This window comes from Ciconia boyciana, chromosome 1 (genome assembly GCF_034638445.1).
Source record: "Ciconia boyciana chromosome 1, ASM3463844v1, whole genome shotgun sequence".
NCBI classification, from domain to species: Eukaryota; Metazoa; Chordata; class Aves; order Ciconiiformes; family Ciconiidae; genus Ciconia; species Ciconia boyciana.
The window spans coordinates 125,225,200-125,252,666 of NC_132934.1; the positions used below are offsets into that span (position 1 = coordinate 125,225,200).

Here is a 27,467-nt window from a genome sequence, read left to right on the forward strand (position 1 = left end):
CGGGAGGCGCCCCGGGAGACCGCGCCGGCCCCGGGCGGGACGCGTGAGGCGGGCACCGCTCCACCCCCGCCCCCCGCGCCACCCCCCCGCACCCCCGAGCAGACTTTGCAGCGCTTTATTTTAACGGAACAACGGAGCGCGGCGAGCAAACTGCTGCTCCGCGCAGGGCAAGAAAAATGGGTTTTTAATAGGCAAGGTCGGCGTGCTTGGCAGCCGGCCACCGCGGCCGGGGAAATAAACAAACAGAGGAGCTGCGACTTCAGGTCGGAGCAGAAGTTGCGCTCCCGGCGAGAGGAGCCCGCGGCACGGTCCGCGGGAGGAGCACGCAGCCGCGCACGGAGCCGCCGCGGCGAGCGCCGCCGGAGCCCCCCCCCGACCCCCCTCCTCGCCCCGCTTCGCGGCTCCGGGGGCGGTGCGCCGGCTTCCCGCGGCCCCGGGACGGGAGCGGACCGGGCGGCGGGGCCGGGGGGAGGCTGCCGCCCTGCGCTGCCGGGCGCGGTGCCGCCGGGCTGGCAGCGGGCGGAGGGCAGCTGGCCGCCCTTGGTTATCGCGCTCCGGCGCTGCGGCACGCCTAACCGCTGCCGTGCGGCACGGCGGGCCCCGGGGAGGCAGGCAGGGAGGGAGAGCGGAGCCGCCCGATCGCGAAGCGGCCGGACGGCGACTGCCGGAGGGTTTCCAGCGGTGCCCGCGGGGCTCCCGCTCCGCCGCCGGCTCGGCGGGGCTCGGCGGTGCCGGCCCCGCTGGCCGCACCGCGGGGGCGCCGCGCTCCCGCTCTCGCCGCGCGTTCCGGGCTCGGTGCCGAGCACTCCCGGCTGCCGCGCATCAGCCTCCCCGCTGCCTCCCGCCGCCGCCTCGCTCGCTCCCGGCTCTGCAGGCGGCAGGGCAGCGCGGATCCGACTGGCCGCCTCGGGTCTTGCTGCCGCTCGTGGAGGGGCTCGGGGGGCCCGTTCCTCCGCTCGCCAGCCCCCCAGGTCCCTTCCCAAGCCTCTTTGCAGCGCCGTCCGCTGCAGGCCCACGCGGGGCGAGAGGCGGCCCCCACCTGAGCGGGGGCTGTGCAGCCCCTCTGCCCGGGGAGGGCTCGACGGGCCCCGCCGTTTCTTTAGCCCCCCCCCGCCAAACCGGGCCGGAGAAGCCCCGCCGCCCCCCGGGGGGAGGGAGGGACTGGCCCGGCGTGCCCTCAGGAGAGGAGGGCGAAAGGAGCCGGAGCAGGAGAGCTGAGAGCGAAGTCCAAGCCTGCGGAAGCTGGGCGAGAGCTCGGGGAGAGGCCGGCAACCTTTCGCCGCTGCCCTCGGCTCCCACCGGAGCACGGCCCGGGCTGGGGCCCCGGTACGGCGGGAGGAGGCACGGGGGCAAGCCGCGCACCCCAAGTTCCCACGGGCCCGCGGCCTGGGCTCCCAGCGCTGTTCCATCGTCACCATAATCTCCCGGCCACACCGCGGCAGACAGCGGAGCCTCCCCGGTCCCGTCCCCCCCCCGCCGCTCCCCCAGCGCAGGGCTCGCAGCTGGGAGCGGAGACAACGGGGGCTGCGACCGGGCCGGGCGCCGGGCAGGGCGGCGGCGGCTGTCAGCGGCGCTCCCGCTTCTCGCCGCCCGGGCAGCTGCCAGCTTTTTGGCAGATCGCTCTGCAGACGTCTCCCAAGGACTCCTGCAAGGGCTGAGTGGGTCACGGGGAATAGCTGAATAGTGCGAGAGGCCGGGCTAACGGAGGGCAGCTCAGCCGAGCCAGGGAGAGCGGGGACCGGGCAGGGTGGAGGAAAGGGAGAGGTGCAAAGAGCCGGGGGGGGGAAGCAGGCAAAGCCACCGGCCTGCAAAATGCTGAGTTTGCAGCATGCCGAGGAGCTGGGGCGCACTGCAGTCCCGAGAGCCAGGGAAGGGGCGGCGGAGAAGCAGCCTGAATGGGGCACAGACTGTCTCTTACAGACCTGGCGTGACCTATCGCTTAAAAAAATCCGGCTTCCCCTTCTAAGTGCCAGGGTGTACCTGCAGGGAAGTCTCAGCCTTTCTGTCTCCCGTCCCATTATTCCAGTACAGTCTAATCCTTGTGTTGTGACCTACAGCAGCGCTCTGATTTATTTTTAATGCGTTCCGATTCCTGTTCCGTTGTCAAGAGATGCATTGAGATTCATTTTCCATCCCCTGCTTTTCAGACTTCTGTTCTGCTGGAGGGACCCGCCAATAGAGTTTAATTCGATTTGATGTGATTTAATGAACACCTTTATCTTTTGTTTTTAGCAGGAGGATAAAGAACACAACCGCATTCAGCTTTTGCTAAATCAGACACGTTTCCCACCGAAATTCCATCTGGTGACACACACTCACTGTAACATTTCATTAACGACCCCCTTGATATATTGATTTTTAATATTTGTATTAAATGTTGTGTAAAATTGAACTCAGGCGTTAGAAGAGATTGTGCAAGTCACAAGACATGACTCCTACTTAATTGTTATTTTTTTCGGTCCTGGAACAACAGTTGGAAAGAGGCCAGCAGGAGGGAAAAAAAAAAAATTAAAAATAAATTCTCCACGGGGGGGGAATGAAGGGCAGTGCCCGGGAAAGCGCGGGGGAGATGGGGAGAAAGCGCAGCCTCTCGGGATCGCGGGCAGCAGGGCCCGCCCCCCCCCCCCCCGTGTCCCCCAGCCCCTGCCGGTCCCGCAGGCCCCGCCGGGCCCCCCCCCACCCGCCCCAGCGCCCCGGGCCGCGGCGGCCGCCCGGCTCCCCGCTCCTTCCCCTGCCCTCCTGGCTCGCTCGCTCCGCGTTGCCTCCCTCCCGCCTGCTCCATATGGTTTCTCCCCTCCTCCTCCTCTTCTCCCCCCTCCATGTTGTCTCCGTGACTCTCCCCGCTCCATGTTACGCCTCCGGCCCCCGGGGGAGCGTTTCCCCGCTGCGGTGTGGAGGGGCCCCGCACGGCGGCCCGGCCCGGCCCGGCCGAGATACGTGGCCGGGCTCAGGCGGGACAGCATGCAGCGCGGAGGGGCGAGGGGGGCACAGCAGGGGAAGACTGGGGGTCGGGGGGGGGCCGTGGGGAGGGGTGCCGGGCAAAACTCCCGGCCAGAGAGTTTCCCGGGTGTGCGGGAGAAGAGCTTGAAGAAGTTCATCTCCCCCACGCTCCCCGCCTTCTTTTTTTCTTTCTCTTCCCCCCCCCCCGGAACACGAGGCATTCAGAGATCAACATAATTCACCTGCATCAAAAAAACTCGCGAGCTATAAACTAGCGGCTGATCCTCCGCTTAGACTAGTGTTTAGCCGTTCATGCATCATGAGTGTCAAATAAATGCCTGATTGAGGCCCTCAGCGGAGGAATTAGCTTTCCTTGTGCTGGAAATGCATAATAGAGAAAGTGCTGAGGCATCCTCCCCAGAGTTAGCTCGGGCTCCGCTCCCCGCGCTCCTCGTTTCGGGAGCTTTCCCTCCCGCACCCCGGCTCTGTCCCCCCCGCCCATGGCCCGCCCTTATCAGCACTCCCAGCTGGCCAGGGGCGAGGGGAGGCCGGGGGAGGCCGGGCCGGGGGCGGAGGGAGCAGCCGAGCATCCCTCCCGCTGCCCGGGTCCCTGGCGCTGCCCCGCCGGCGCTGCGGGGGCTCCGCGGGGAGCGCTGCCCGCGGGCCGAGACGGCGGCAGCGGGGAGCGCCGGGGGGGCCCCCCTCAACGAGCTGCTTGTCGCTTGGCCACCCTTCCGCGCCGGGGGCCTCATTCTGCCGGCGGGTACGACCCAGCCCCGAAGTTTGGTGGCGAAGCGGGGGGGGAGCCGGGCGGGTGCAGCGCTCGGCTCCGCCGCCCCGGCCGCCCGACGGGGCTCTGCGCCGGGCTCGCTGCCCGGACGGGGCCGAAGTTCCCCCGGGCAGGCGATGCCGCCGGCGCTGGGCTGGCGGCCGAGGCACACAGGGGTTAACCGCGCCGCGGCCGGGAGGAGCAGTTAAAATGCACGGGCTGCAGATGCTTTTCAGGCCTCGGTGTCTACCGTTTTAAATTAAAAATATGCACCCGGCCCGACCATGCACCAGTGACCTGCAATTTCCCCTTCTTTTCAAACTGAAATATGGCCAAACTATCTTCAAGTTAACTTAGGGGCTGGGGACGGAGGCGGGGAGGCTGGGGGGGAGGCGGGAGGAAATCGCTCTGGGTTGAGATCTCTGTGTCAAGTTTCATCCCCTCCTGACATTTCTGGCTCCGAGCCAAAGTCCTGAAAATGGAAAATTGGGGAAGGGCGGGCGGTGGGGGGGTGGGGTGAAGGGCGGGGGGGGGGGGAGCGGGCCAGAGCTCTCGGCGGAGCGGCAGTAGCGAGAGGCTCTGGCCAAGAGGGATGCATGAGCGAGCCCGTCTGAGCGGAGCGCGGCGGCATCTTCCGCCATCCATTCCGCCGCCCAGGCGCGTGGAGAGCCGCCGGCCGCTGCCATTGTTACCGGCGGGCGATGCGGGGACCGGAGCCGCCGCTCCGGCGAGAGATAAATAGCCCCTGACACCGCCTCTTCGTACCCACAGCTCGGCAGATTGCACTCGGCGGACGGCCGCAGGTCTGTGTCGCTCCCTTTCGCGGGAGTCCCTTTAAATCACCGCTCCCCCCCCTCACCGCTCCCGGGGGATGCTGCAGACCTCCCTCCCCCCCCCGGCCCCGCACGCCCCCCCTGCGTGCTCCCCCTCCCGCAGCCGGCTGCGGCCCCGCTGCCACGGCTCGGCGCGGCGCGGAGCCACCGGCCCGGAGCGGAGCCCCGCCGCGGGGGGAGAAAAGTCTCTGCTGAAACACTTTCGGCAGGCTGCGCCTTTGCCAGGACGGGTCTTAGCGCCGGGTCTTTTGTCTTGGGGCCTTCGCCTGCGTCCCCCGGGGTGACTGGCGGCTTCCCCGGGAAGAGCCTCCAGGGAAAGCACCGGAGCGTCCCGGGCTGCCGCCGCGGGCAGCAGCGCCCCGGCCCCCCGCTACCAGCGCCCGGCCGGCACTTCTGCAGGCTCGCCTGCCTCCCAGTTCCCCTCTCCCGCCCCAGGAGCCGAGGGGCTCGGGGCGAGCCCTGCCCTCCGGAGCCCCGTCCTGCCCATGGTGAGCGTGACAGTGGCCCAATGGGGGGGGTCCCTCGCCAGCCGGGGTGCTCCCCTCCACCGGCCATCCCGGAGAGGGGGCCGGGGGGCAACTCCGTAGCCAAAGCGCTACTTTCCAGCTGCCCCCCCGCGCCCGGCAGCACCGGGGCGAAGCGGCCAGGCACGTGCGCTCCGGAGCCCCGGGCACGTCTCCGGGCTGCCTTCCCCCGGGACACCGGGGAGCGCCACGTCCCCCGCGGGCGCTGGCGAGCGGCTCCGGCGTGAGGCGAGCCCGCACTGTATTTTTTCCAGCATCCCTTTCCCCGCCCCAGCCGAGGCCGAGCCGGTATGGGGGGGGGGTGTGTGCGAGAGGAGGTTATCGCCAGCCCGAGTTGTTATTTCCAGGCCGGCTGCCGGGAGAGTCTCTCCCAGGTGGAGCCGGTGCGGGCGGCCGGTGCCCGGGGAGACAAAGGCGGGAGCCCGGGCTGCGTCCCGAGTCCCGCGGCGCGGACAAGTGCGGGCGCTGCCGGCTCGGCCGGGCCCCCCCGCCGGCGGCAGGGCTCGGCCGGGGCAGCGGGGTGCTGCCGCCGCCCCGGGGAGCGCGGGCCGGGTTTTCCGAGCGCGTCTTTCCATTTGCATTGACTGCACTTTTAGGCGATTGTTTTCCCTTTCCACTTGTTTGTCTCCTGCTAGCCTCGTAAACTGCCTCATGATTTATTACCTAGGCTAAGTGCTTAATTTGTGAATATGAAACAGATTAAAAGGAGATCGGCGTATTTTAGCAGGCAGGCCAGAGCAAAGCCCGGCAGCTGTTTCGAGTTTGTAGGCATCTCCAACCTCGTGTTAAGCAGGCTAGCCTCCTAGTGAACAAGGGGGTATCCCCGGGCTCTCTCCGAGAGGCCCACCGCCGCCGGCTCCCCGTGCGCACGGCTGGCGCGGAGACCGGCCGCGGGATGGGCGCCGTGGGGTGGTTTTTTGGGGGAGGGGACACCGATGCCGTCCGTCAAAGCGACACCGGCGGCTGTGGGATTCAGGACCCGCTGCGGCTCCGCCGAAGGCGGGCTCTGCCGGCGGAGGGCCCAACAGGCACGCAGAGGGTTAACGACGACTCTGCCCTCTCCTTCAAAGGACTCACTCGAGATAGAGTAAATACGGTCGGGGCGGGGGGGTGCCGCTCAGGCCACATGATGCAAAAGTAAGACAAGCACACTCCGGAGAACAAAGGCTTCCTACCCCCTTCCTCCCCCTCCCCCCAAAATCTGTCTTAATTCTGCAAGTAAACTTGAGCAGCTATAAAACAAAGGGGAACGATGGAAGTTATAGCCAAGGGACAATCAAAATAAATACCTTTGATGCAGTCCAAGCACGCACTCGGTATTTTCGGGAGCCCCCCCTACCCTCAGCCAGGCGGGACATCGCGGGCTCTCCCCACAACAGGCTTGACGTGCACCGCCGGGGTTGTGACTCGGGCCGATTTAGGCCACGTCCCGCAGCCCAGGGAACACCCGCTGCCCGGGGCCAGCACCGCCTCGCAGTCCTGGGGGAGGCGGGCCGGGCCGTGCCGTGCCGTGCCGTGCCGTCGGGGCTGGGGCTGGGGCCGGGGCTGGGGGCAGCGGCAGCGGGGCAGGGCTGCCTCGGCTGTCCCACGGGGCCAGCTCGCCGGGAGGACTGCGAGGTCGGGAGACGTCGCGGTGCGACGTGCCCGGGTCCCCGAGGAGGCCGTGAAGCACAGCGTGGGGCAGGGAGCGATGTCTGGCCCTGCAGCGAGCCGTGCCCCGGCCCCCCGGGTGCTCGACAGGAGCCAGGCGGGGTGGTTTGCCTCCCGACCCGATGGTGGCCTCAGCCCCGGGTCACGCAAGTGGCACCTCCCTGCCCGCGACCCCCTGCTCCCGACTGCCCTGGATTTGCAGAGCAGGCCAGCTACTTTCATGCTTGTCACAAGCACCCTGGGGCAATTCCCAGCCCCAGTGCCCCACCGAGCTTGCCTGCTCCCCCTGCCCCCCTCCCGGCTCCTTGGCCTGGAGGAGGTTTTAATGCATTGGGGTCAGCAGGAGAAGCGAAGGGGGAAAGCAGCAAGCCAGCAGCCTCTGCAGCTGAGCAGACGGTGAGGCCTGCCGGGTACAAACCACCGCTCCTAAGCCCAAAAGCCAGAGAGAGGCAAAAATCTATAACCCGCCCTGTACCTCTGAGCGCTGCTTAAGAACCAGGAGCAAGAGCACTGTGTCACTCCTGCTGGAGCACAGCAGACAGGGCTGGCTAGGAGGAAAATGACTCATGTGCCCTTGTTGCACCTCAAGTGGTTGCTCTGGTGCTGCAGATGCGGCTGGTGTCGGAGCTGTGGAAGGAGCGGGAGACAGGGACAGACCCTGGGAAGAGCATGGGGACCAGGTGTGCAGTGGCACATGTCTGGGCAGGCTGAGTCTGCCGGGGAGTGGGAGAGCAAAAGACCACGTACACGGCATTCAGAAAGATCCCCCTGTGTGTGCATGTGTGAAGATGTCAGAGTAACTCTTGTTTGGGGAAAGCTGAATATAAGCTGTGTCTGGGAAGCAGTCCTGTAGGTACATGTGAGTGAGGGCTTGGGGACACCCCCTCCCACGGTGAGGAAGCACCTGAAGGAAGAGCGCAAGAACGAGACAACAGCAGATACGTGTGTCTACGCAACTGTTTCCATTTGGCTTGAGACAAGGTCCTTCTTCCGTATTTGGGGCAAGGTTTGTGGCAAACCAGTGCTGGAACCCATTTCCCAGGGGCCTGATGGGGTTTGGGTGTAGCTGACAGGTCCCTGCCTTGCGACAAGAGAGATATTGCATAGGTATTATACGCCACGGCTGTTTCTAGCCTTGGGCCTTGTTGTTCACTGACTGAAGGTAGGACTGAAACTTTTGAGCAGCGTGAAGAGCAGTACGCAAAAATGGCCCCAGGGTCTCTGCGCCTCCCTGTCGGTTTTGCACAGAGCTGTTCTCTTGCTAGGTACCTCCAGAATTTTAGCAGGGAGAGAAAAACACAGGCTTGTGTCATGATCATAAGATACAGCGCTTTTCTCTTCAAGCAGTATACATAACAAGGAGCTGGAAAAAAAGACAGGGGCAATGGAAAAGGAAAGAAACGCTTTCCAACTTGTTGGCTTGGCCTTTGCAGTCATGCCTACCTCAGGGAGGGCTATGGCCACAACGTTAAGCCTTGGTTACACTGCTGAACTTCACCACGCTAAAAGTCACCTGGTCCCTCGAGCGCTCTTGTAAAGCACTCCAGGTCCCCATAGAAAATGGTTTGCGTGTGCTTAAAACTATGTGAATTGGATTTGCTTCCAACAGTGCGTAATGCCAGTTTCAGCCTGATCCTGTCTAGCTTTCACTGAATTAACGCCTGGATGGATCTAAGTCCAAATGTCTCAGACCAAAGTGGTTCAGATAGTCCTCCTGCTGCTGTCCCTCGCTGCCCTGAAGGCATTTTAAAATCTCCTTGGAAGTGCTCTTATGTGGCGGTGGCTAAGCCTCAGAAGCAAAGCAATGGAGAACACCACTAAAGCAGAATGGGCAAACCCCGATGGCTTGGAGCAGTTGGCAGGGACACCGAAAGGTATGAAAGCTGCTTCAGTTTGGAGCAGAGGCACACCCAGGCTCCCTGCATAGCCCCGGCCCTTTCCTGCCAGCACTAGTAGGCTGCAGGCGCCCCATCCCCGCCAGCCTGCAGGCCCTCTTGCAGCCAAGCTTACACCTTTGACACTCGCCCAGTAACAGTTTGTCAAGTTGCAACGTCTCTCTTTTTCACTGCTTCCTAACACCTCACCGCCTCCGGAACGCTCCCGAGAAGGGGAAAACTGATTTCAAAAGTCCTGTTGCTGAAAACTCTTAAAGACCTCTACATGACCACCTAAACGATGTCTTCATATTCTTATAATCTCTGTTTATGCTGCCTGTCTGGGCTCTGTTTAGATTTCTAAGCTCTTCGGGGTATGACTCTGCCTTGCATCGTCTAATGTGCTGTGGCTATCATCTAAACACAAAACAGTGGGGTGAAGTTTTGGACTAGGGTAAGGATCAGGTTGTGTAGAGATAAATGCGGGGATCAACACGCTAAATTTCAGTGGTGATTTATCTTTCCACGTTCACAAGTATTGTGTTACCTGAGAGCAGCTTTAGTGTGCTGGGCACTCTGTATACACAGAAGGCAGATTGTTCCTGCCTGCCCAAAAAAGGGAAGCAAAACTGTAAAAACTACAACAGCAGATGACCAGGAGAGCGATGCCAGTCGTACAGGGAGGCAGGCAAGCTCCTGGCTTCAGCCGCGGGCTCCTTTACCACAGCTCTCTGAGGCCACTGCTCCCAAAGCCCATGTCCTGAAGTTAGAAGAGAACAGTGTGCGTTTGTATGCGTGTGTTCATGTGAATGTAATTTTGTTTCTACATAATGTGGATTATCTTTCTTTTAGCGGCAAATCCGTTCAGGGGTTTAGATAAAAAGAGAAATCCTGGAGCCGTTCCCTCCCTGGGAAAGGGCACGTCTTCTGTCGCTTTCTCTGGTTCTTTTTCCGAGTGGTCCTCAAACACCCTTTTTCCTAGCTCAGCATCCGATCTCACCTTGACAGCCTGCCCGCTCTCAGGGTGAAGCGCTCTCACACAGGGAACAGCGGGAAAATGCAAGGAATAAGGCACAGCAGGCGAGGTGCTGCTCGGATGACTGGGAGGAGAAGGGAACCGGGGTGTAGGGTGTAGAAGTACCCCCCAACGGCATTGCACTGGCTGGTGCGATGTCGGGGTACACCCCCACATCCCCCCGGGAAGCCCCCCCGACAGGGAGATCGGGTGTGCCGTAGGTGCAGGACACCTAACGGGCTCTCTTCTTCTGAACCCTGGTAGGACTGCTTGGCTTTACAAAGGGTGAAGGCAACCTTGTCGGGAAAGAGCGCTCCATTGATTTAAATGCAAAATTACCCTCCTGCAGTTCTAATTTCCCAGGCGAGGGTCGTGCAGGCTCTGAAAACATGAAAGTTGTTGATGTATTGGTTCAATTAATTTTTAAAATAAGTTTGAATGCCATTTGTTTCAAATTTGATAGGAAAGTGCTGTAGATTTTTGCAAGCAAAGACCGAGGTGAGCGTGAACGGGGTGTGTATTTTGCATAGCCTTGAAAAGAGAGCTTAAATGAGGCATTCATTTAGTACCAGGCCTCCACACAGCGATGAGTGAGACCTGCGGTGAAAGAAAAAGACCTGAACATCTGTATTTGCTAAGTGGCACCGGCAGCAGTCGGCCAGCTCGCAGAGGAGAGCAGACATGCCGGTGTGAGGCCCAGCGGAGACTGCTGGGTCCCTGGTGCTTTTTAAAAGGAAATAATAGCTTGTGGGGGAACCCTTTCTGGTGGCCTTGGCTCCCGTGACCCCCCTCTGATGTATGATATTTAAACAAGGAAATGTCAATATTGGTTTTCCACATACAGCCTCGTTCTGCTCTCCATGAAAACTAATGACAAACCCCTCGGAGAGTTAGAGGAGAGCAGACCCCAAAACAGTTGCTCAGACCCAAATACAGTTGGCTGCAGCAGCCTGGAGGGAAGAAAGAGCAGGTTGTCATGAGCGGCCGGGCGATGTGCGCTTGCAGGTAAATTAGAAAGAAGAGAAGCAATCCCATCCTGCGGTACGCACTGCCTCAAAGCTGCAGGTCTGATGGTTTGAATGATTATTGCTTTTTAAAATTATAAATTGCATTTTGGTACAGCGAGCGAGGATAATGCACTGAATTAAGTGCAACTCAAGGGTGTTTTGTTGTAACAAAGGTGACTTCTCTGCACTCACTTTTTCATGGTCAGGGCTAATGGAGAATTTGATTTGATGGCTATCAAGCAATGGTTTTGGAAAGGAGTGATGCCAATTGTATGAGAAGGTATCCATAAACTGGGCCATCAGATATATCTTCTGATATACGTGTCCTCTGAGGTAGGAAAGTGTAAGTCATAGGAAGAGAGGGTAAGTGTGTCTGACTCATAGTAAAACAAGGCCACGTGGAAAGTATAAACGAAGGGAGGGCTGCTACTAGTAGGACATGAAGGCTGTGGCATGTGTCATGGGAGAAATAATTTTATTGTGGATAACTTGAGCTTAAAGGGGCAGTTGTGGTGCGACTGCATGGTGCAAAACGTGAGGTGGGGCATATACCCAAAACCAAACTTAACCCTTAATCCTGTGCTGCCCTCCTCTTGGTGTTGGTTTATGCAGGCTGGGCCTCTTCAGGTGTTGCAGTAGCAGCTTCAAGGTCCTCTGAAATAACGTGAACTTCATCATAGTTCACCCCAGGGCAAACAGCGTAGCTACACAGGCTTTGTGCTGTATTGGCACCATGTCCTGGAGGCAGTAGCAGAATCAGTGGTGTACGAGTCCCTTAATCAGCTCTGTGCAGATGGAGAATGAATCCTTATGGGGAACAGCTTTCCTGGGCAGGTCGTAGCTGCTTTCCCACTAGAAGGTGCCCATGGTGCAGGCCTGCTATGCTCACCCGGCTCCAGCATGTGCCACGACCTCTATTAGGGCAGAGATGTCAGTGGGAACAGCCTGGGGAACTGAGCGAGCTGGAAGATGCCACGGGCCAGTCTTGATTGCCATTGGCAGGAAAAGCACCTTTGGTGTGATGCATGACTGTGACGTCATGGCTAACGTCAATCTCCAACTGGGACTATGGAAAAAGACCTATCATTCTGGAGAAAAATAAATAAAGGAGTGTTGCTTAGGTATGAGCCCTGCTAGGAAGCAGAGGGACCGTGTATGAAGCTGGGGCCCAGCCATTTCTAAGACCATGTCTGTCCTGTATGATTTTCTGCTTTTGAGGATAAATGATATGGAAAGAGATCTTTGGGACACAGACTGTTTCACTCTCATTATATGAGGCCCAGCACAACACAGTCCTAGCTACAGCTGAGTCTTTTGGGAGCCTGTCTCACCCAAATAATCCACGGCATCTTGGCTACAACTTGGGCCACCTCTTGCACAGAACAGAGTCCAGGCTTGCAGCACCCAGTGAGATGGCACTCACTGCATGCAGTGTTTCCTGGTGTAGCTCAAGAAGATCAGAGATTGGGAAGGTGCTGGAGCAGTGCAGTTAATGCTTCTGTAACACATGGCCCTTGGTCCTCCGAGATCCTGCAGCTCTACACTGCCATTGCACAGCGAGGCTATCTCAGAAGCTGAGATAGACTGAAAAATGGATGGGCATCACCAGGAAGGGCAGCTCCTATTTCTTTATCAGAGGACATGTTTCACCTGGTATCTAGCAGGACAGGTCTACCCTGCTTACTGTCTGCCTTTTGGAGTAGACATTCACGTGAAGGTGGATGGGGAATGGGCTTTAGTGTGAAAGCAGATGGTTTGCCGTGGTTGAAGAAGCCCTAATGGAAGCTGTCTGTGAACTGTCTGGGGAGGAGTGTCTCAACACTGAGCCCCACCATGGCCACTGACTGAACTACTCTGAGTCTTGCTGGAACTGAAATGGGGGCTTCGGCATTGCAGGAGAGGAAGAGGGAATGGTGTAGTGGAGCTCTGTGCATGCGTGCTTCTGTTTGTGCACAGCCAGGACTAGTGCCATTGTAAGAATATGCAGCAGTTGCTTCTTACAGACAAAAGAAAAAAAAACATGAAGCCCTACTGAAGGCTAGGGCTGATAGAGCACTGAAAAAGCCCCAGCTAGAAAAACTAAGCTAGTTCTGCAGTTTGGTCAAGCAATGCTCAGCGTTGTGAATTTGATGAACAACACTAGTCTGTATGAAGACAGGCGACTTTTTAAATGGGATTTTAATAAAGTCAGTATTGCTAAGGCTATCTATAAAGGTAATCTGCATAGGGTTTTAAACAAGTAAACTTAATGATGCCATTAGCGCTTCCGACGTGAATGAGACCGTTGCTGGAATACTGTGTCCGGCTCTGTTGTGGTGTTTGCATGTTAAAAGTGCATTGGCAAATTAATACGGGATCAGAAAAGAGCTACAAGAGTGATTCAAGGTCTGGGAATCGCATCTTATTGCAAAAGACTAAAGAAATCCCATCTATTAATTTATCCAAGAGGAGGCTATGACTTGGTTTGATCATAGTCTTTAAGTACCCTAAGTGTCTCTATGGGGAGATTTCTGATAGTAGAGATCTCTTTAATGTGGCAGACAAAGGCATAATGAGATCCTATGCTGGAAAATGAAGCTCTATGAATTCTGAGCAGAAATAGGTGCATTTTTTTTAAACCAGTGAGGGGACATAACCGCTGGAACAACTGAGGCAAGCAGTGGGTTCTCTGTTACTTAAAAATCTTCAGAGCAAGATTGGATGCCAGGCTAAAAGCTCAGCCAGAATTTATGAGTCTGATACAAGAACGTCTGGCTGAAATTCACTGGCCCATGATATGTAGGCAGGTCAGACCAGCTGATCACAATGGTCCGTTCTTGGTTTAAAAAATCTATGAATTAGGTATTTCAAGTCCCCTGAGCTCCAATATTACTGGAGGTCTTGAAGGAATGCGTTATAAGCTGTCATCATTTGATCGTAAGCAAGCAGGGGGATTGCCTTTTTTTTTCATTAATAAAACTTCCTTTCCAAGAGCTTGTTGGGCACCAGAGTTAAGCATCCGTTAACAAACATGACAACATTTCTTAAACAGTTCAACTAATTCTCCTTCTCCCGTTTGCTCTTTGTTTTGCAGCGGCGCAATTTCATTAACACCGCACCTCCTGATGCTTCTCTCGATGCTATCTTAAATCCCAGCGAAATAAAATAACCTAGGTACTTTGGGTAGCCCCCTTACCCCGTGCTCTCCTTCACGTGCATCCCTTCGTCTCACAGATAGATTGCAGGCTTTCTCTCCACACCATGCATGAGCAGAGCAGGGAAGAAGCCCATCCGTTTTCTAGCGCAGGCCCCTGGGATAGGTGGGAACGCATTGTCTGTCACAGGAGCGCTTGGCCTACAGAGCTCCTGGCTTGCCTGAATGAATGGCAGGGAAGGGGAAAAAGGTATTATGCAGACACCTGGTATTCCTGAAATTATGCAAGCTATTAACCTCCTTGAGGTTGCATAAAATGGCCTCCAGCAAATGGTCAGAATGTTTTTCTTACACGGGAGGAGTAGTTTTCAAGACAACACGAACTTTCTTAATATCTCTTCGAAGGGGGAAAAAAAAAAGATAACAAAAAATCCCAGCCGTGGCTCTCGGGAGTCCTGAAAATCATATCCACGGTTGCGTGGACACACCAAACCTACAATACATTCAGTGCCTCGTTAGTCTCAGTTAATCAAAACTGAAGCAAGAGGTGGGAAGGAGCGCCACAAAAGACGGAGTTTAAAGTCCCGCGGGGACTGCGCTCCCGTCGGCGGGAGTCCTCACCCCCTCCCTCCGCCTCCGCTTCTAAACCCCGCAGCGTGTGATATGCAGGCAGTGAATCAGAGGGACGAGGCCCCGGGGCTCGGCGGGGCGGGCGGGGGGCGCCGCTGCCTCCCGGGGCGCGGGCGGGGAGGTCGGCGGGGAGGCGAGCAGCGGGGGGAAAGGTGAACTCGGAGCCGAGCGGGGCACAAACCCATTAGTCGCACATAACTTGGGAAGACGCTTGGCCTCGCCATGACAACCGGCAGCCCGGGCTGCTCCCACGTCCCGCCGCCTCCCCCGGGAGCCCCTTTCCTTCCCCCTTTCCCGGCGTTCGGGGAATGCGGGGCTGGAGAGACGAGCCCGGTGCGGGTAACAAAAGGGGATGAAAGGAGCTCTGTGGTTCACTTTACACGTCCGAGAGGCATTTTCATGCTCCGTAATGAGAAGGGATCATTCCGAGGAAGTTCAGATCAAAGGGGAGAGCATCCCGGGCATTTGCATAATTGCCGGATTTCGGAGCGCGGGCAGCCGAGCGGCGGCTGGCCGACCTGGGCACCGCACCGGGGGCTGCTCCTCGCCTCGCCCGGGGGCCCCGGGGCGGCCCGCAGAGAGGGGAGGCTGCAGACCGTGCCCCCCGCGGGGAGACGGCGAGGCCTGCCCCGGGAGCGGGGATACGGAGGCCGCGGGGCCCCGGGCGCCGGGCGGGGTGCTGGGGCACGGCTCCGGTGCCCGACGGCAGGGAGCTCTCGGGGGCTCCGAAGGGCGCGGATCCCCCAGTGCGCGGCCAAGCGGTGCCCGGGTCCCCGGGGGCCGCCCCCTCCCCCGCCGCTGCCGTTGTGACGGTGGTGCCGGCGGGGATCGGCTCCCTGCTCTCACCCGGCGACATCTGCGCCGCGGAGCCAGCACGTCGCCTCCCCGGGCGGCTGGCGGGTGGCTCCCGGCCCCGGCCCCGCTGCCAGCGAGCGAGGATAAAGGGATTAAACGGCACGCTCGCTCCGCCGGAGGGGGGGCACTTGGCCGGCTCCGGCCTCCCGCTCCCCCCGCACGCCTCCCCCGCCGCCTGCACCCCCGGCCCCGCGGCGCTGCCCCCGGCCGGCCCCGGCAGCGGGGAGGCACCGGGCGCGCCCGCGGTGCCTCATTGTTCCCGTAACCAGCCGGGGCTGCCGCAGGCGGCCGCGCTGCTCGGGGCGATGGGGCTCGCCGCTGCTGCTACCGGGGAAGGGATGCCCGGGGACACCCTTTTCAGCCATTTTAAAGCGGCAAAGCTGGCGTCTCGCCGCGGGTGCCCGCCCTCCCCCCCCCTCCCCCCGCGGAGCCCACTCCGCGCCCGGCCGTCGCTCCCGGAGATGCGGGGCTCCCCCCCGCCCCGAGGCCGACACCGCCCGCACACGCCCCGCACCTGCGGTTCCCGGGCGAAGCCCCACCCCGCCGCTCAGCGCGGACACCGCGCTCTCCCCGCGCCCTGTCCCGGGGACGCGGCCAGCCCCGGCCCCTGCTCCCGCTCGGGTGCAGCCAGCTCCTGCCCCGGCCCCAAGGCGGGATGCAGCAGCCCCAGCCCCGAGTCTCGGTCCAGCCCGTCCCCGCCCAAGCCGCAGGCTGGGATGCAGGCGGACCCTGCCCCAGCCCCGGCTCGGGGTGCAGCCGGCCCCAGGCCGGGGTGCAGCCTCCCCGGCGGAGCCGCGGCTTCTCCCCGCATGGCCGGGCCCCGGCGGGCTGGCCGGGCGCCAGGGAGGTGAGGTTAGCCTCGGAGCTGGCTGGCGGATGGCATGTTATTGTGAAAAGCGAGCGGGGAAGGCAAATAGGAGCATGGCACCGTATAGGCTCGCCACGTGACCGAAATGTGTTTATCTGGCCCCGGAGAAGCCGGGCTGCCTGCGGAGGCCAACCTTGCTTTCATGGCACAGGCAGAGCTCCCGTGGCTGCGGACGGGGCTGGGCCCTGCGAGAGAGCGGAGACCACTTCTGTTTGCTTTTGCTGTCGCTTCGGCTCTTATCATTTGCCTTGTCATTCATCATCAACCTCTCCCGGTCCCCCTCCCCCTTGCTCCCCCCCCCCGCCGCCTCCCCCAGGGTCAGTCGGGAAAAGACTGGGAATCCATCTGAGAAGGGAGACGCGGGGAGACGGGTCGGATGGAGATGTGGCGGGGGCGAGGGAGCGTGGGGGGGTAAAGCAGCTGCGTGCAGAACAAAGGTGCTGGAGGGTGGCTTTTGGTGGTGGAGCAGAACCTCGTAAATGGGAGATTTCCGTTCACAAGACTCCGCTTGCAGTTTCTGTCCTGCCCTTGAACTGACAAGTGAATATCTGCATCGCAACCAGAAAGTAAATCACGCCGAGCCTGGCTCGGGGAGGGAGCGCGGAACGCTTCAGTCGGTTGCTAAGCGCGAAAAAGTGGAAGATTTCAGCTTTCCAGCGCAGCCCCGCTTCTCCCATACAATATTTACTTTGGGAGCCCGGCGAAACGCGCTCAGTGTCTATTACGGCGAGTGCCGGAGCAAGCTCGCATTTGCGTGATTAAGAGCAAGCGGAGGAGCGGCCGTGGTGCGGAATATCAAAGCGAGACCGCCTTGGCAGGGCTCCCAGGCAGGGCTTTACTGGCACCCGCGGGATTCCGCGGGGCAGGGCGAGCGCGGCCCGGGCGGCGGCGGCGGCTCCCGCTCCCCGCCGCCGGGGCCCGGGGGAAGCCAGCAGCCCTTCGCGGGAGGCCAAAAAGCAAACGTCCTTTCTGCCGGTGCCTCCGCGTTAACGAGGCGCGGGGCGCTGGCCCCGCCGGCCGCAGCGGCTGGGCCGGGCTCTGCCCGCGGGCTGGGCGCCCCGCAGCATCAGCTGCGGCCAGCCGGCCGGTAATCTCATTAGCGCCGTCGCGTTTGGGGAGAAAAGCGCCCGCCGTCCCCGCCCGGCCTCGGGAGAGCAGACAAAGGTCTGCGAGGCAAGGCCCCGCGGCCGTGCCACGGCGGGCCGGCCCTGTTAATGTTCAATCGGGAGCGGGGAGCCGTGCCGCTCCTCCCGGCTCCGCGCCGGGGGGCGAAGCGGGGGCGCCGACCCCCGCCCGCCGCTGCCGGCCAGGCTGCGCCGAGGCCGGTCCAAGGCAACGCGCCTCTCCGTCCTGCCCCGCCGGGATATTTTCTCCTTGGAAGTTATGCTAAAATAACATTTGTGTGCACGTTAATGATTTATTTATGTGGCTAATAACGCTCACATTCTCGCTGATATTTGTCTAGGCGAAAGACCAGCTGCGAAATGCCCCGCGGCTGTAGCCAGTGCTAGAACAGAGTGCCTTGGAACCAGGAATCAATGCTCCTGAAACGAACAAGTGGACAACTTATTAGGCTCAGTCACTCCACACGCCGTCCCCTGATAACGAATAGATGAAGTAGGCGCTGGAGAAAGGACGTGTCTGGGAAGGCCACACATGCCCACTCCTTCGCGGCGAGGCCGGGTAATTCCGCGGGGCGCAGCCGGCCGCACGGACATCCCTGGGCAGGGCGGGGGCTGCCGCAGGCACTCGCGGGCTACCTGGGGCTCGAGGGCGATAAATACGGCGAGCGCCCGGGAGAACGGCTCCAGGAGTCATTGATAAAGGTGTCCGGTTTCCCTGCTGCTCCGGAAAGCACAACCGACAGGTTCAGCGAGATCACGCAATCGTGGCGTCTCTGCCTAGAAACAGTCGCGCTAATTTTGCATTTTTACCATCCACGGGGAGGAAAAATACCTGTCCTCCCGCAATGCAAATCCTTACGCAAATAGATCTGCGGGCACGCAGGCAGCCGCTGCCACCCAGACCTCCCAGCCAAGAGTCGCTGGCCCCGGATTCAGAGCGGCCGGCCGGCAGCAGCACGCCCCGAAAGCACACGGGATCGTGCAAACTCCTCGGCAGCCCCTCGCAACTCGCTGCTGGCTGAGAAAAGTCCGAGCAGGAGCCTGCGGTTAATCTCCGAGGCCTTCATGCATCCCTGGTGAGCAGCGCCCCAGCGCTAAGTGCAATTAACATAACAGACACTAAAATAGGAGAGAGCGGCGCTGAATTTAATTTGCAGGCTTAAAAAAAAAAAGGGGGGGGAAAAAAAACACAAATTAGCACTTGGAGCGGTCTGGTGACGAACGCGGGGAGCCAGGTGGAAGGCGGCGGAGCGGCCCTCCTGCCTCAGAGAGGGGCCGCGGCCGGTCCCTCGGACCCGCTCCGGCAGCCGGGACCACCTTAGTGCGTGCAGCACCGTAAAACATTTCTAGACAGGTAAACTCCTCCGACGGGGATGCCTCCCGCCGCGCCGCCCCAGCGCGGCTCCCCCGGCGGGCGCTCCCGCGGCGGCGGGGGCAGCCGCAGCGCGACCAGGTCGCCCGCGCGGGCGGGCACCTCCCGGAGCCTCCTTCCTGCCCCCCCGACAGGCACACACCGCGATCCGGCTCGCTTTCCTGTCCCCGCTGCCTCGGGGGAGAGGGAGGAAATGGGGGGGGGGGAGAAGCGGCTGGGTAACCCCCTCCCCGCTTTTCCTCACATCCCCCCCCCCCGCTCCTGCAAACTGCCTCCCATTAGCCGCAGAAGTTCACAAAAGAGCGAGACATAAAGAGAGGGAGATCGAGGTTTCCGAGAAAAGGGAGAGGCGAAAATAGCGAGGTAGAGATTAAAAAAAAAAAAAATCGTCGCAACCGAGGGACCCACCGATCGGCTGAGAAGCTGGTGGTATCCGGCCGGGGGAGAGGGGGGGAAGGAAGGGAGAAAAGAGGGCTTTAAAAAACTGGAAGGCAAAAGCTGTTGGGGAGGAAGTGTAAGCCGAGAGGGAGGCTGGGGGAGGGGAGAGAGCGCCATCTTTTCATGTCACAGTCGCAGAGACAGCGCTGGGCTCGGCCACAGCGTCTCGGTTTCTTTTTAACAGCGGAAAACGTGCGATTAGCAGGCAGACGGGCGGAGACTACCAGCCCTGCGCGCACACACAGCCCGCAGCTCTGTCTCCGCGCCGTGTAATCCCAGCGCTCAGCCCTGCTGCACCCCCTCATTAAAAACCCGGAGATTTCCTCCTCCGCTCTCCGAGGAAAACAACGCCTGCCACCGCCTGAACCCGGGCCGCGCCGCCTGCCCCGCACCGCCCGCCCGGGGGCCCCGCGCTCCCCGCCGCCCTGCCCGACGGGCTGCGCGGTCCCCGCCGCTCGGCCCCTGCCTCCCCGCGGGAGGCCGATGTTTACCCCCCGTCGCAGGGGCCGCCCCGGCGGGGGGGGACGACACACGGACAGGCTGCAGCCCCTCCGCCTCCCGTCCCCGGGGGCTGCTGCTCCCCCGCTGCCGGGGCGGCTGCTCGCCGCTCCCCCCCGCGCCCTCCCTTTATCCATCCCGAGGGCGAGGGTGGGGTGCGCCGAGCCGGAGCTCCCCGCGCTGGGGCCGGCGGCGGGGAGCAGCGCCGGGATCCCCCGGGACCCGGCGATCCCGCGGCGGAGCCGTGCACCGCCGCCCACGGCCCCATGAACGGCGCTTTATTCCGCAGCGCTCAAACCCCTCATTGTGTTTGGCAGAATCACCTGCCTCCTCCGGAGCCGGGCGATTAATTTAATGCGATACAGAGCGCGCTCCGTCCCGGCCCCTCCTCGGCGGGGAGATCTCCGCCGGGCGCTCTCCCCGCAGCCGCGGCGCGGAGGAGGGGCACGGCACGGAGCGGCACGGCACGGCACGGCGGGGCGGGCTGGCTGGCATCCTCCGAGCACCGGCTCTCCCGGCGGCGCCCGGGGAAACCTTCCCCGCCCGGTCGTGGCGGCGGCACCTCCGATCGGAGTCGCACAAGCAGCCGCCGCGCAGACCTGCTCGGTGCCCGGGGGGGCTGCGAGGCGGGCGGGGGCCGAGCCGTGCCTGGCGAGGGGATTTGCTGGGTCGTTGCCTGCGCCTGGGGAAAGGCGGGCGGGCGGGGGGTTGGCTGCGCCTAGCGATGGGGGATTTGAGAGGGAAGGAGGGGGTGGCTGGGCTCGGTGGAGGGGGAACTGGCTGCCGCGACTGCTGGGGACGGCGGCTGTTATTATTGTTATTACTGTTATTGTTATTTTTAGGGGGCCGCGGTGGTGGGAGCGAGGGGGTGTGGGGCGGGCCGCGCTCGGCGGGGGGCGATGTGGAAGGGGGGCCGCCGGCTGCGCCCGCGGAGGGGGCATGAGGTGAGGGCGGTGGGAGAAGCGTCTCCTCTGTTTCTAATAAAGGAAACGACTTTTATTGAACGATAAATGCAGGGGAACGAAAGTCGTGTGGGTGCGCCCGGTGGGGGCGATTGATTTGGCGGAGAGAGGGGGAGGCGGCTGCTCGTGCCGGCGCGGGGTGTTTGGGGCGGGGGCGCGCAGCGGCGAGGGGCCGGCTGGCCTCGGCTGCTCCTGCCCGGGGGATCTCGGGGAGGGGCGTTGGCCGCCCCGGTGGAGGGGGCGAGGGCTGCCCCTGTTCGTGGGGGGGCTGGCGAGGGGGAGAGCGGGGTGCTCGCGGTGGGGGGTCCGGGGGGGGGGCGTAGGCCGTGGGGTGGTGCCGCCTGCCCCTCTCGGGCAGGGGGGGCTGAGGGGGAGGTGTCGGCTGCGCCTTGCCAGTTGGGATTTGATAGGGGCGGTAGGAGACACGTCTCCTGTTTCTAATAAAGGAATCGGCTTTTATTGAAGGATAAATGCAGAGAACCAAAGTCGTGTGGGCTGCAGCCGCCGAGCTTCGTTAGCTGCCGATGTGACTGTGAAGATAAAACGCTCCACAATAACTCGAGCGCGAAGAGCGCCGAGGATGGGGACGCGCACTCCCCCCCGGCCCCGGCCCCGGCCCCGGCCCTCCGCCCCCGCCGTGCCCCGCGCCCTCGGCCCCGGCTCCGCGGCGGAAGGTGCCTGGGGAGCCTCAGACCGTGCTAACGGCTCGGCCTTGGGACTTCGCCAAGTTTCTCTGACTTAAGGGAACTCTGGGGATGAGTAATCGCGCCAGGCTAGGGTTTGGGAGGGTGGGTTTTTTTTTTCGCTCGCTCGCTCTCTTCTTTTTTCCCCTTGTCATCAGCTGCTGACCCACTCAGTTCGAGAGCACGGCACCGGCGGGTTTCTGAGAAGGGCGGCGGGAGGAGACGGGGGATGCGGCGAGCCCGGGGAAGCCCCCCCACCGGCTCTGCTCCGGCCCCGAGCACGTCGGGGCTGCGCGGGGTCCCCGCTCTCCCGGCTCCCGTGCGGAGCCCTGCATGTGGCTTTGCCGGGGGACGAGCGGATGCGCGACGCCCGCGCCACGCACACTCCCTGCCTCGCGTGGAGGCCCGTGCAGAGGTTTCCCAGGGCAGCGAGGACACGGCGCGGCCGCGCCTCGCTCTCGGGGAGGTGTCGGGAAGCCTTTTCTACCCGGCATCTCGGCTTATCGCAGGTGGCGACGGCTCAAAGACGGGAGGGGGAAACTCCGGGCCTGGGGGGAGGCCCCCGGGGACGGGGAAGCAGCGCGTAGCCCCGGTCGTGGCCGTGGCGGCGGCGGGCGTGAGCGCGCCCAGCCCCGCAGCCCGGCGGCCGGGGAGGAGCGGCGCCCGCATCCTGCCCGCGGGCCCCGGGCCGGGCGCGGCGGGGCCTTGCCCGGTGCCGCGGAGGGCAGGGCCACCGCCGTGTGCGCCGGGCGCCGTGCCCGCCCGCGGCCTCCGCCCGTGTGCTTGCCGGGCGGCGGGGCGCGGGGGCGGCCGCGGGGTAGGAAGCGGCCGGGGGGGCTCCGGGGGGGAGGAAGTCGCTTCTGCTTAGAAGCGACTCGACGCCGAGCGCGGCCGCCGACAGCGGATCCTGCAGCTTGGCTGGGGGCAGGCCGGGGGGAAGCATCGCCGCCGCCCCGATGCCGTCGGGGGTGCTGCAGCGAAACGACCTGGAAAAGGCAGCCCGGCTCTCGCTCTGCCTCACCCGCCGCCGCCTGCGGTGCCGGCGTGGGGCTCTCCCCAGCGCAGCTCCCTGCCCGCTTTACGGGCAGCGAGGGGCCGGTAAGGCGGGCGGCGTTCCCCGCCTGCGACGGGGGCGGCGGGCGGGCAGGCCCGGGGAGCGGCGCGGAGCGGGGCGCGCTGCTCATCCCGGCGCCTGGCGGGTTTCAGTCCCCCGGTTACCTGCGCGGTTTGGCTGCCGAGAGGCGCGCAAGGGAGCGGCTGCTGCCCTGGTTTGGGTACCGCGGCGGCGGGGGACGACGACGACGTAGGGAGACGAAGCGAGGACGGGGTTTTAAATGGCATGTCTGAACGGAAAGTACTTTTATTTTCCCTTGGTTTTTTGAAGCTGCTTTCGAAAAGAACATTTTCTGCGATAAGAGGTGACCGATCAGAATCGCTGGGGGGAGGTTGTAAGCAGACGTTTTGCCCCAGCTTACTGTTATCTTATCTTTCACACTTGCAGGGCGAAAAAGTGGCTTATCTTTATACCCACCCCCCTCTCGCCTTAATTGCTAAAAACACTGTGAAGTGTTAAGTACAGGACTAAAGAATCTCTCCGCGTGTCTGCCATGCGAGTGAAGGGGGGGGAAAGGATCCGATTTGAAAAATTAGGGGCTTTTCTCTGGAAAAGTACACACGTGTACGCACCGAGAGCCCCTCCCTGCCCCCGCTCCGCTGTCGCTTTGATGTTGCAGGCTCTCATTTCATATGTATGCACCCCGGCGAGCCACCCGCCGCTGCCGGCCTTCCAGCCGGGGCGCAAATCCCGCTCCGCACGCCGGCGAGCCCGGGGGCCGCGCCGCGGGGCGCGGGCGCGGAGGGCGGCGGAGGCCTCCGCTGTCACCTCTGGGGCGGAGTGAATAACCCCGGAGTGTTTATGAACCCGGGCGCGGAATTGGTATTCAGCGCCGAGCCACGGCACCGTCTCCTCGCTTTCTCTCCCCACCCCCTCCGAAACAAAACACAACACAACACAAAACCAGAAGGAGGACGGAGGTGATTCATCGACTGTATCCAATTATTAACATACAAGCTGTAGTCTGCACAAACACACCTTCAAACCATGGCGGTTCCCCCGGCCGCCGTATTATATTTAAACTCGGGAGCGTGGTGGCTGCCGTGCCCCCGCCGAGCCGCCGCTCGCTGCCGCTCCTCCCGGGCCGCCGAGGGACGGGGACGGAGCGCAGCCCGCGCCCCCGGCGGCTGAGGGACCCCGCCGGGAAAAGGGGGTGCAGCCCCCGGCTCCCGCGTATCGCCCTCACAGCCGAAGGCTCGCCCTCGCCCGCACCGCTCCCCGGCCGGGGCCGGGGTTTTGTCTGCCTTCGGCTCCTGTCCTCCCCCGGCGCCCTCCCCGCCGCGCCGCCCGCTGCCCCCCGCCGGGCTGGGGGGAGGCGAGGAGAACGACAACCTCGCCGGCGCTATTTTTACTCCGCTCCAGACTTGTGCGGCGCACGCCCCCTCCCCTGCAGGGCCTTGCCTGGCGGCTGCATCTCCCCGCTGGCAGGAGCGGCCGGGGCTGCCGGCCGCCCTCCTTCCACCTCCTCCGGCCCGGCCGGCCCGCCCGCCCCGCCGCCGGCAGGGCCCGGCCCCTGCGCCCGGGGCAGCGCCCCGCAGCAGCCCTGCGGCCGCGGGGACAGTGCGGGGGCGGGGGGGGACGGGGGACACAGGCGCGCCGCAAGCAGACAAAATGGCCGAGGTATGCAAGTGGGAGAGGTGGCGGGGGCAGCTCGCAGCCAGCCTGCCCTCCTCCTGCAGCGGGGCTGCCGCCCCCCTTCCCCAGCCCGGGGCAGGGGCCGTGCCTCCAGCCCGTCCCCCCGCGGCCGCCCCGGTGGGCTCGGCGCTGCGCCTTCCCCGCCGAGCTCTGCCCGGGCCCGGCGAGCGCTTCCCCCGGCCGCGGCGGCAGCCGGCCCCGGGCGGCGGTCGGCAGGCCGAGCTTGCCGGCGGGAGGCTGGCCGAGGCGGGCGTGTGTTTCTCTGCCTGTCCCTCCCGGGCTGTCCGCTCCGAGCGGCAGACGGGGCCGCCCGGAGGACCGCGGGCATCTCCGCTCTTCTGTGGAGCGGGGAAAGGGTGCGGAGCAAAGCAAACACAACCGGAGAGATTTGTCATTCGCCTTTGTAGGAAAGATAGCGGCGCTTAGTCCGTGAACCGAGCGCGTCTCGGGCTCTTCTGGGGAGAGGGGGAGAAAATAATGGATCTCCTGTCAACAGAGTAGCCCTGAACTGCGAAGTAAAATTATAGTACTGCTGCTATGCAAAAGCCCCTTGATTGCACGGGGAGTTTGCATGGCGGTGTAACAATATGCTGGCACCGTGTCAGGTCTGAAAGCGCTGCAGACCCTGTATAACGCCAATTGAGGCTTGTCTTGTTTTGTTATTCAGATTTCTGCACTTCCATTAAAAACAGCCTTACAATAAGCAATGATAAAGGTCTGATTTAAGACACACTCAAGCAGGGCAATTCAGAGCTTAGGACAGTGATCTGTTATTTATAGGCTTTTCCTAGCACTCATCACCAGGCTGGCTGCACACCTTGCTTGCCTTGATTCATTTTACCTTCGCAGCGCCCATCTCCCCTCTCTCTCGTTTCCCCTGCCCAGGACTCCCGCCTGCTCCGGTTGCCCTTCGGTGGGCAGGGCGGCGGGGCGTGGAGGGGGCCGGGGGCCCAGCCTCGTCGCTCCTGCGGTTCAGTCCCCAACTTTCTGAGGTGCGCGGGCCGGGGGCGGAGGTGGAGGGGGGGGAGGCTTCCAATTAGAGGCGGCGCTGGAGGTAAATGAGAGCCGCCGTAAAGCCATCCCCCTTGGAAGCCTCCTGCGAGAAGCCCATTCTGCCATTAACAATGGATTTGTCTTTACGAGGAGGTTAAGTGCTTAGCATTATCGGAGCAGCCGTTTTTGCGAGCGCATCCTCGCCCGGCTCCGCAGCCTTAGCAGCAGCCTTAGCAGCAGCAGCAGCGCGGAGCCCCGAGCATCTGTGCGCGGAGCCCCCGCCTCCGCTCCCGGGGAGAGAGCAGTGTGCAGCGGCCTGACCCGGGGGTCAGCTCCCTCCGGGGCGTGTGGGAGGGGGGGAGGCGGCCCGGTAATCCGCAAGGCAAGAGCAGGCTCTGAATTCTCCGGGGTTGGCTCGGCGGTGCCCACCGCACCCGCGGCAGGGGAAGGCGGCGCGGCGCGCAGCCGGGCCGAGCCAGGCCGCGGGAGGAGCGAACTGAAGCCCCAATGTCTTCGCCGGGAGCCGCCAGCCTCCTGCTGCAAAGCTCGGGGACCCGGGGAACAAAAAAGGCACAGAGGCGAACAAGCGCGGGTCTGTTCCTCCCCGCCACGGAGGAAACTACGCTCGCAAAGAAAGAAAGTTTAACTACGGTTAAAAATAAAAGTGGAGCGAGTTTACCGCGAGATAACTTGAAGTCATTAGTCAAAGAAAAAAAAAAAACCAGCCCCAACCGCCCAGCCCCACGCGGTAGGCGCGCACATGTGATCCGGAGTTCGCAGCCCGGGGGAAGGGAAGCGGGCGACTTTTGTGATGCAAGTGCGGGCCGATGGCACGGCGGGTCCGGACCTGCGGGGAGAGACAAAGCCCGGATCAATGCAGCCGTGAAGCCGCGGCTGCGGCCACCTCGCCGGGAGACGCGCTAGTTCTGCTTTCCGACCGAAAGAAGCAATTTTAATGAGGTTTTCCCTAGGAAAGGGGGGAAAAAAACCCAAACCCAACAGAGGCCTTTCCTCCAGCTGTGTGCCTGTAACTCACGTGTGTTCAGTCTAATAACTTTTAATGTCTAGCCCTAAAACATCTTTATAAAAAATAGCTTTACAGCGTAATAGGCCAGGTGTCCTTCTGCTTGTTATCGGAGATTAAAAAAACGTGTGAGAGCCTTTTCAGATGCGTGGCACGCCGCGCCGGGAATAAACGCGGCCACTGCCCGGGGCTGTGCGTCCCGCAGGCCGGCACCCTGGGACCGCAGCCCGGCTGCTGCCCTCGGCGGCTCCCCGGGCTCCCCTGCGAGGAAGCCGAGCGGTGTGGCTGGAGTTTCGGGTTTCAGACGGTGGGTATTTCACTTCTGCTTTGAGACAGGCGAGTTTTTAAAGAGAGACGTAGCGAAAACCCAGAGCCCCGTGATGGCAGCTTCACGTAATGCCAACCCTCTGGCCGTGACCCGGCTGCGTGCGCGTGTGGGGTGTGTGTGCACCCCCTCCCCGAGCATCTGGCGACCCCCACGTTTTTTCCAGACGTGGCTTACATTCTCGATTAAACACTTCTGGATTTTTATGGGGGGGGGGGGCGGGGGCTTTGGTAGGGACAGCTTTGGGGAACTCGTGCTTTTCCATCTTCGGAGATAGGCAGCAGCGGCGGAGAGCAGGCAGGCACCCCGGCAGTCTTGCTCTGCCGCTGAATACTCACCGCCCTGCTCGCTGCTTGTGCGCTCTCGGCGAGGAAAGCTTTTGCAGCTCGCAGCGTCTCCGCAGCCTTTTCGCGCAGGGTCTTGGACGTGGCGATTCAAAATCCCCCCCGGGGCGAACTGTCCGCGTTAATCGCCTGGCGTTTGGCTGGCAGTCGCTCCCACACGGAGCGGCGGCGAGAAGGGCTGGATGCGGCGCCGGCGGCGCGGAGGTGGCAAAACTCCCGCTGCCCCGGGAAGGCGCCGGGCGGTGCGGGGGAGCTGCGGGACCGCGGGCCCGCCTGGCCCCTGCGGCCGGGGCCGCCCCGGGAGCCCCCACGCCGCGGGCTCCGCGGGACCAAACCTGAGAGTATCGGCGGGGATGGGCGTTACGAACGTGAAATTTACGAGCCGAGCTCGCCGAGCCAAAAGTTGCCTTGCCAAAGTAAATAGATGCAGCCGATAACTACCAACCCGGAGATTAAAGGGCTCCTCAACCCGGGCAGAAATCTTAAAGCAGCCGTAGAAATGCCAGCGAGGGAAACGGCGCTTCAGTCGCCACCCCACCCCGGGTTGCCACACCGCTCACACGCGGTAAAAACCGCGTTGAGGGCTGCCAAAGCCGGATCAGGCGAAAACGCGCTGTAATAAGGTCCCCTCCCGCCCCCCCGCCCCGCGCAATGCAGACGTTGACAAACGAGTGGCTTTTTTTCCATCTCGATTCAGAGCGGAGAGAAGGGGACCGCGGGGAAAGCGCGAATCCGCGCGGCCGAGCCGCGGACCACGCGAAGTTGGGGGCGGCGGGTGGGACCGGAGAGGGGCCCGGGGCCGGGGGGGGAACCCCCTCCGGGGGTGGGAGGGTGCGAGCGCGCTGTGACCCGTGCGG

At 62.5% G+C, this 27,467-nt stretch overlaps 1 protein-coding gene across 7 annotated transcripts in view; it reads left to right on the top strand.

Moving 5' to 3' along the window:
- The first annotated feature begins 4,277 nt into the window (after positions 1-4,277).
- BCOR (BCL6 corepressor) overlaps positions 4,278-27,467 on the top strand; it is an 82,752-nt gene continuing 59,562 nt past the window's right edge. For all 7 annotated transcript variants that reach the window (XM_072848135.1, XM_072848157.1, XM_072848180.1 and 4 more), the window contains exon 1: positions 4,278-4,512. The gene's annotated coding sequence lies outside the window, so the exon portion shown is untranslated. The remainder of the gene's footprint in view (positions 4,513-27,467) is intronic.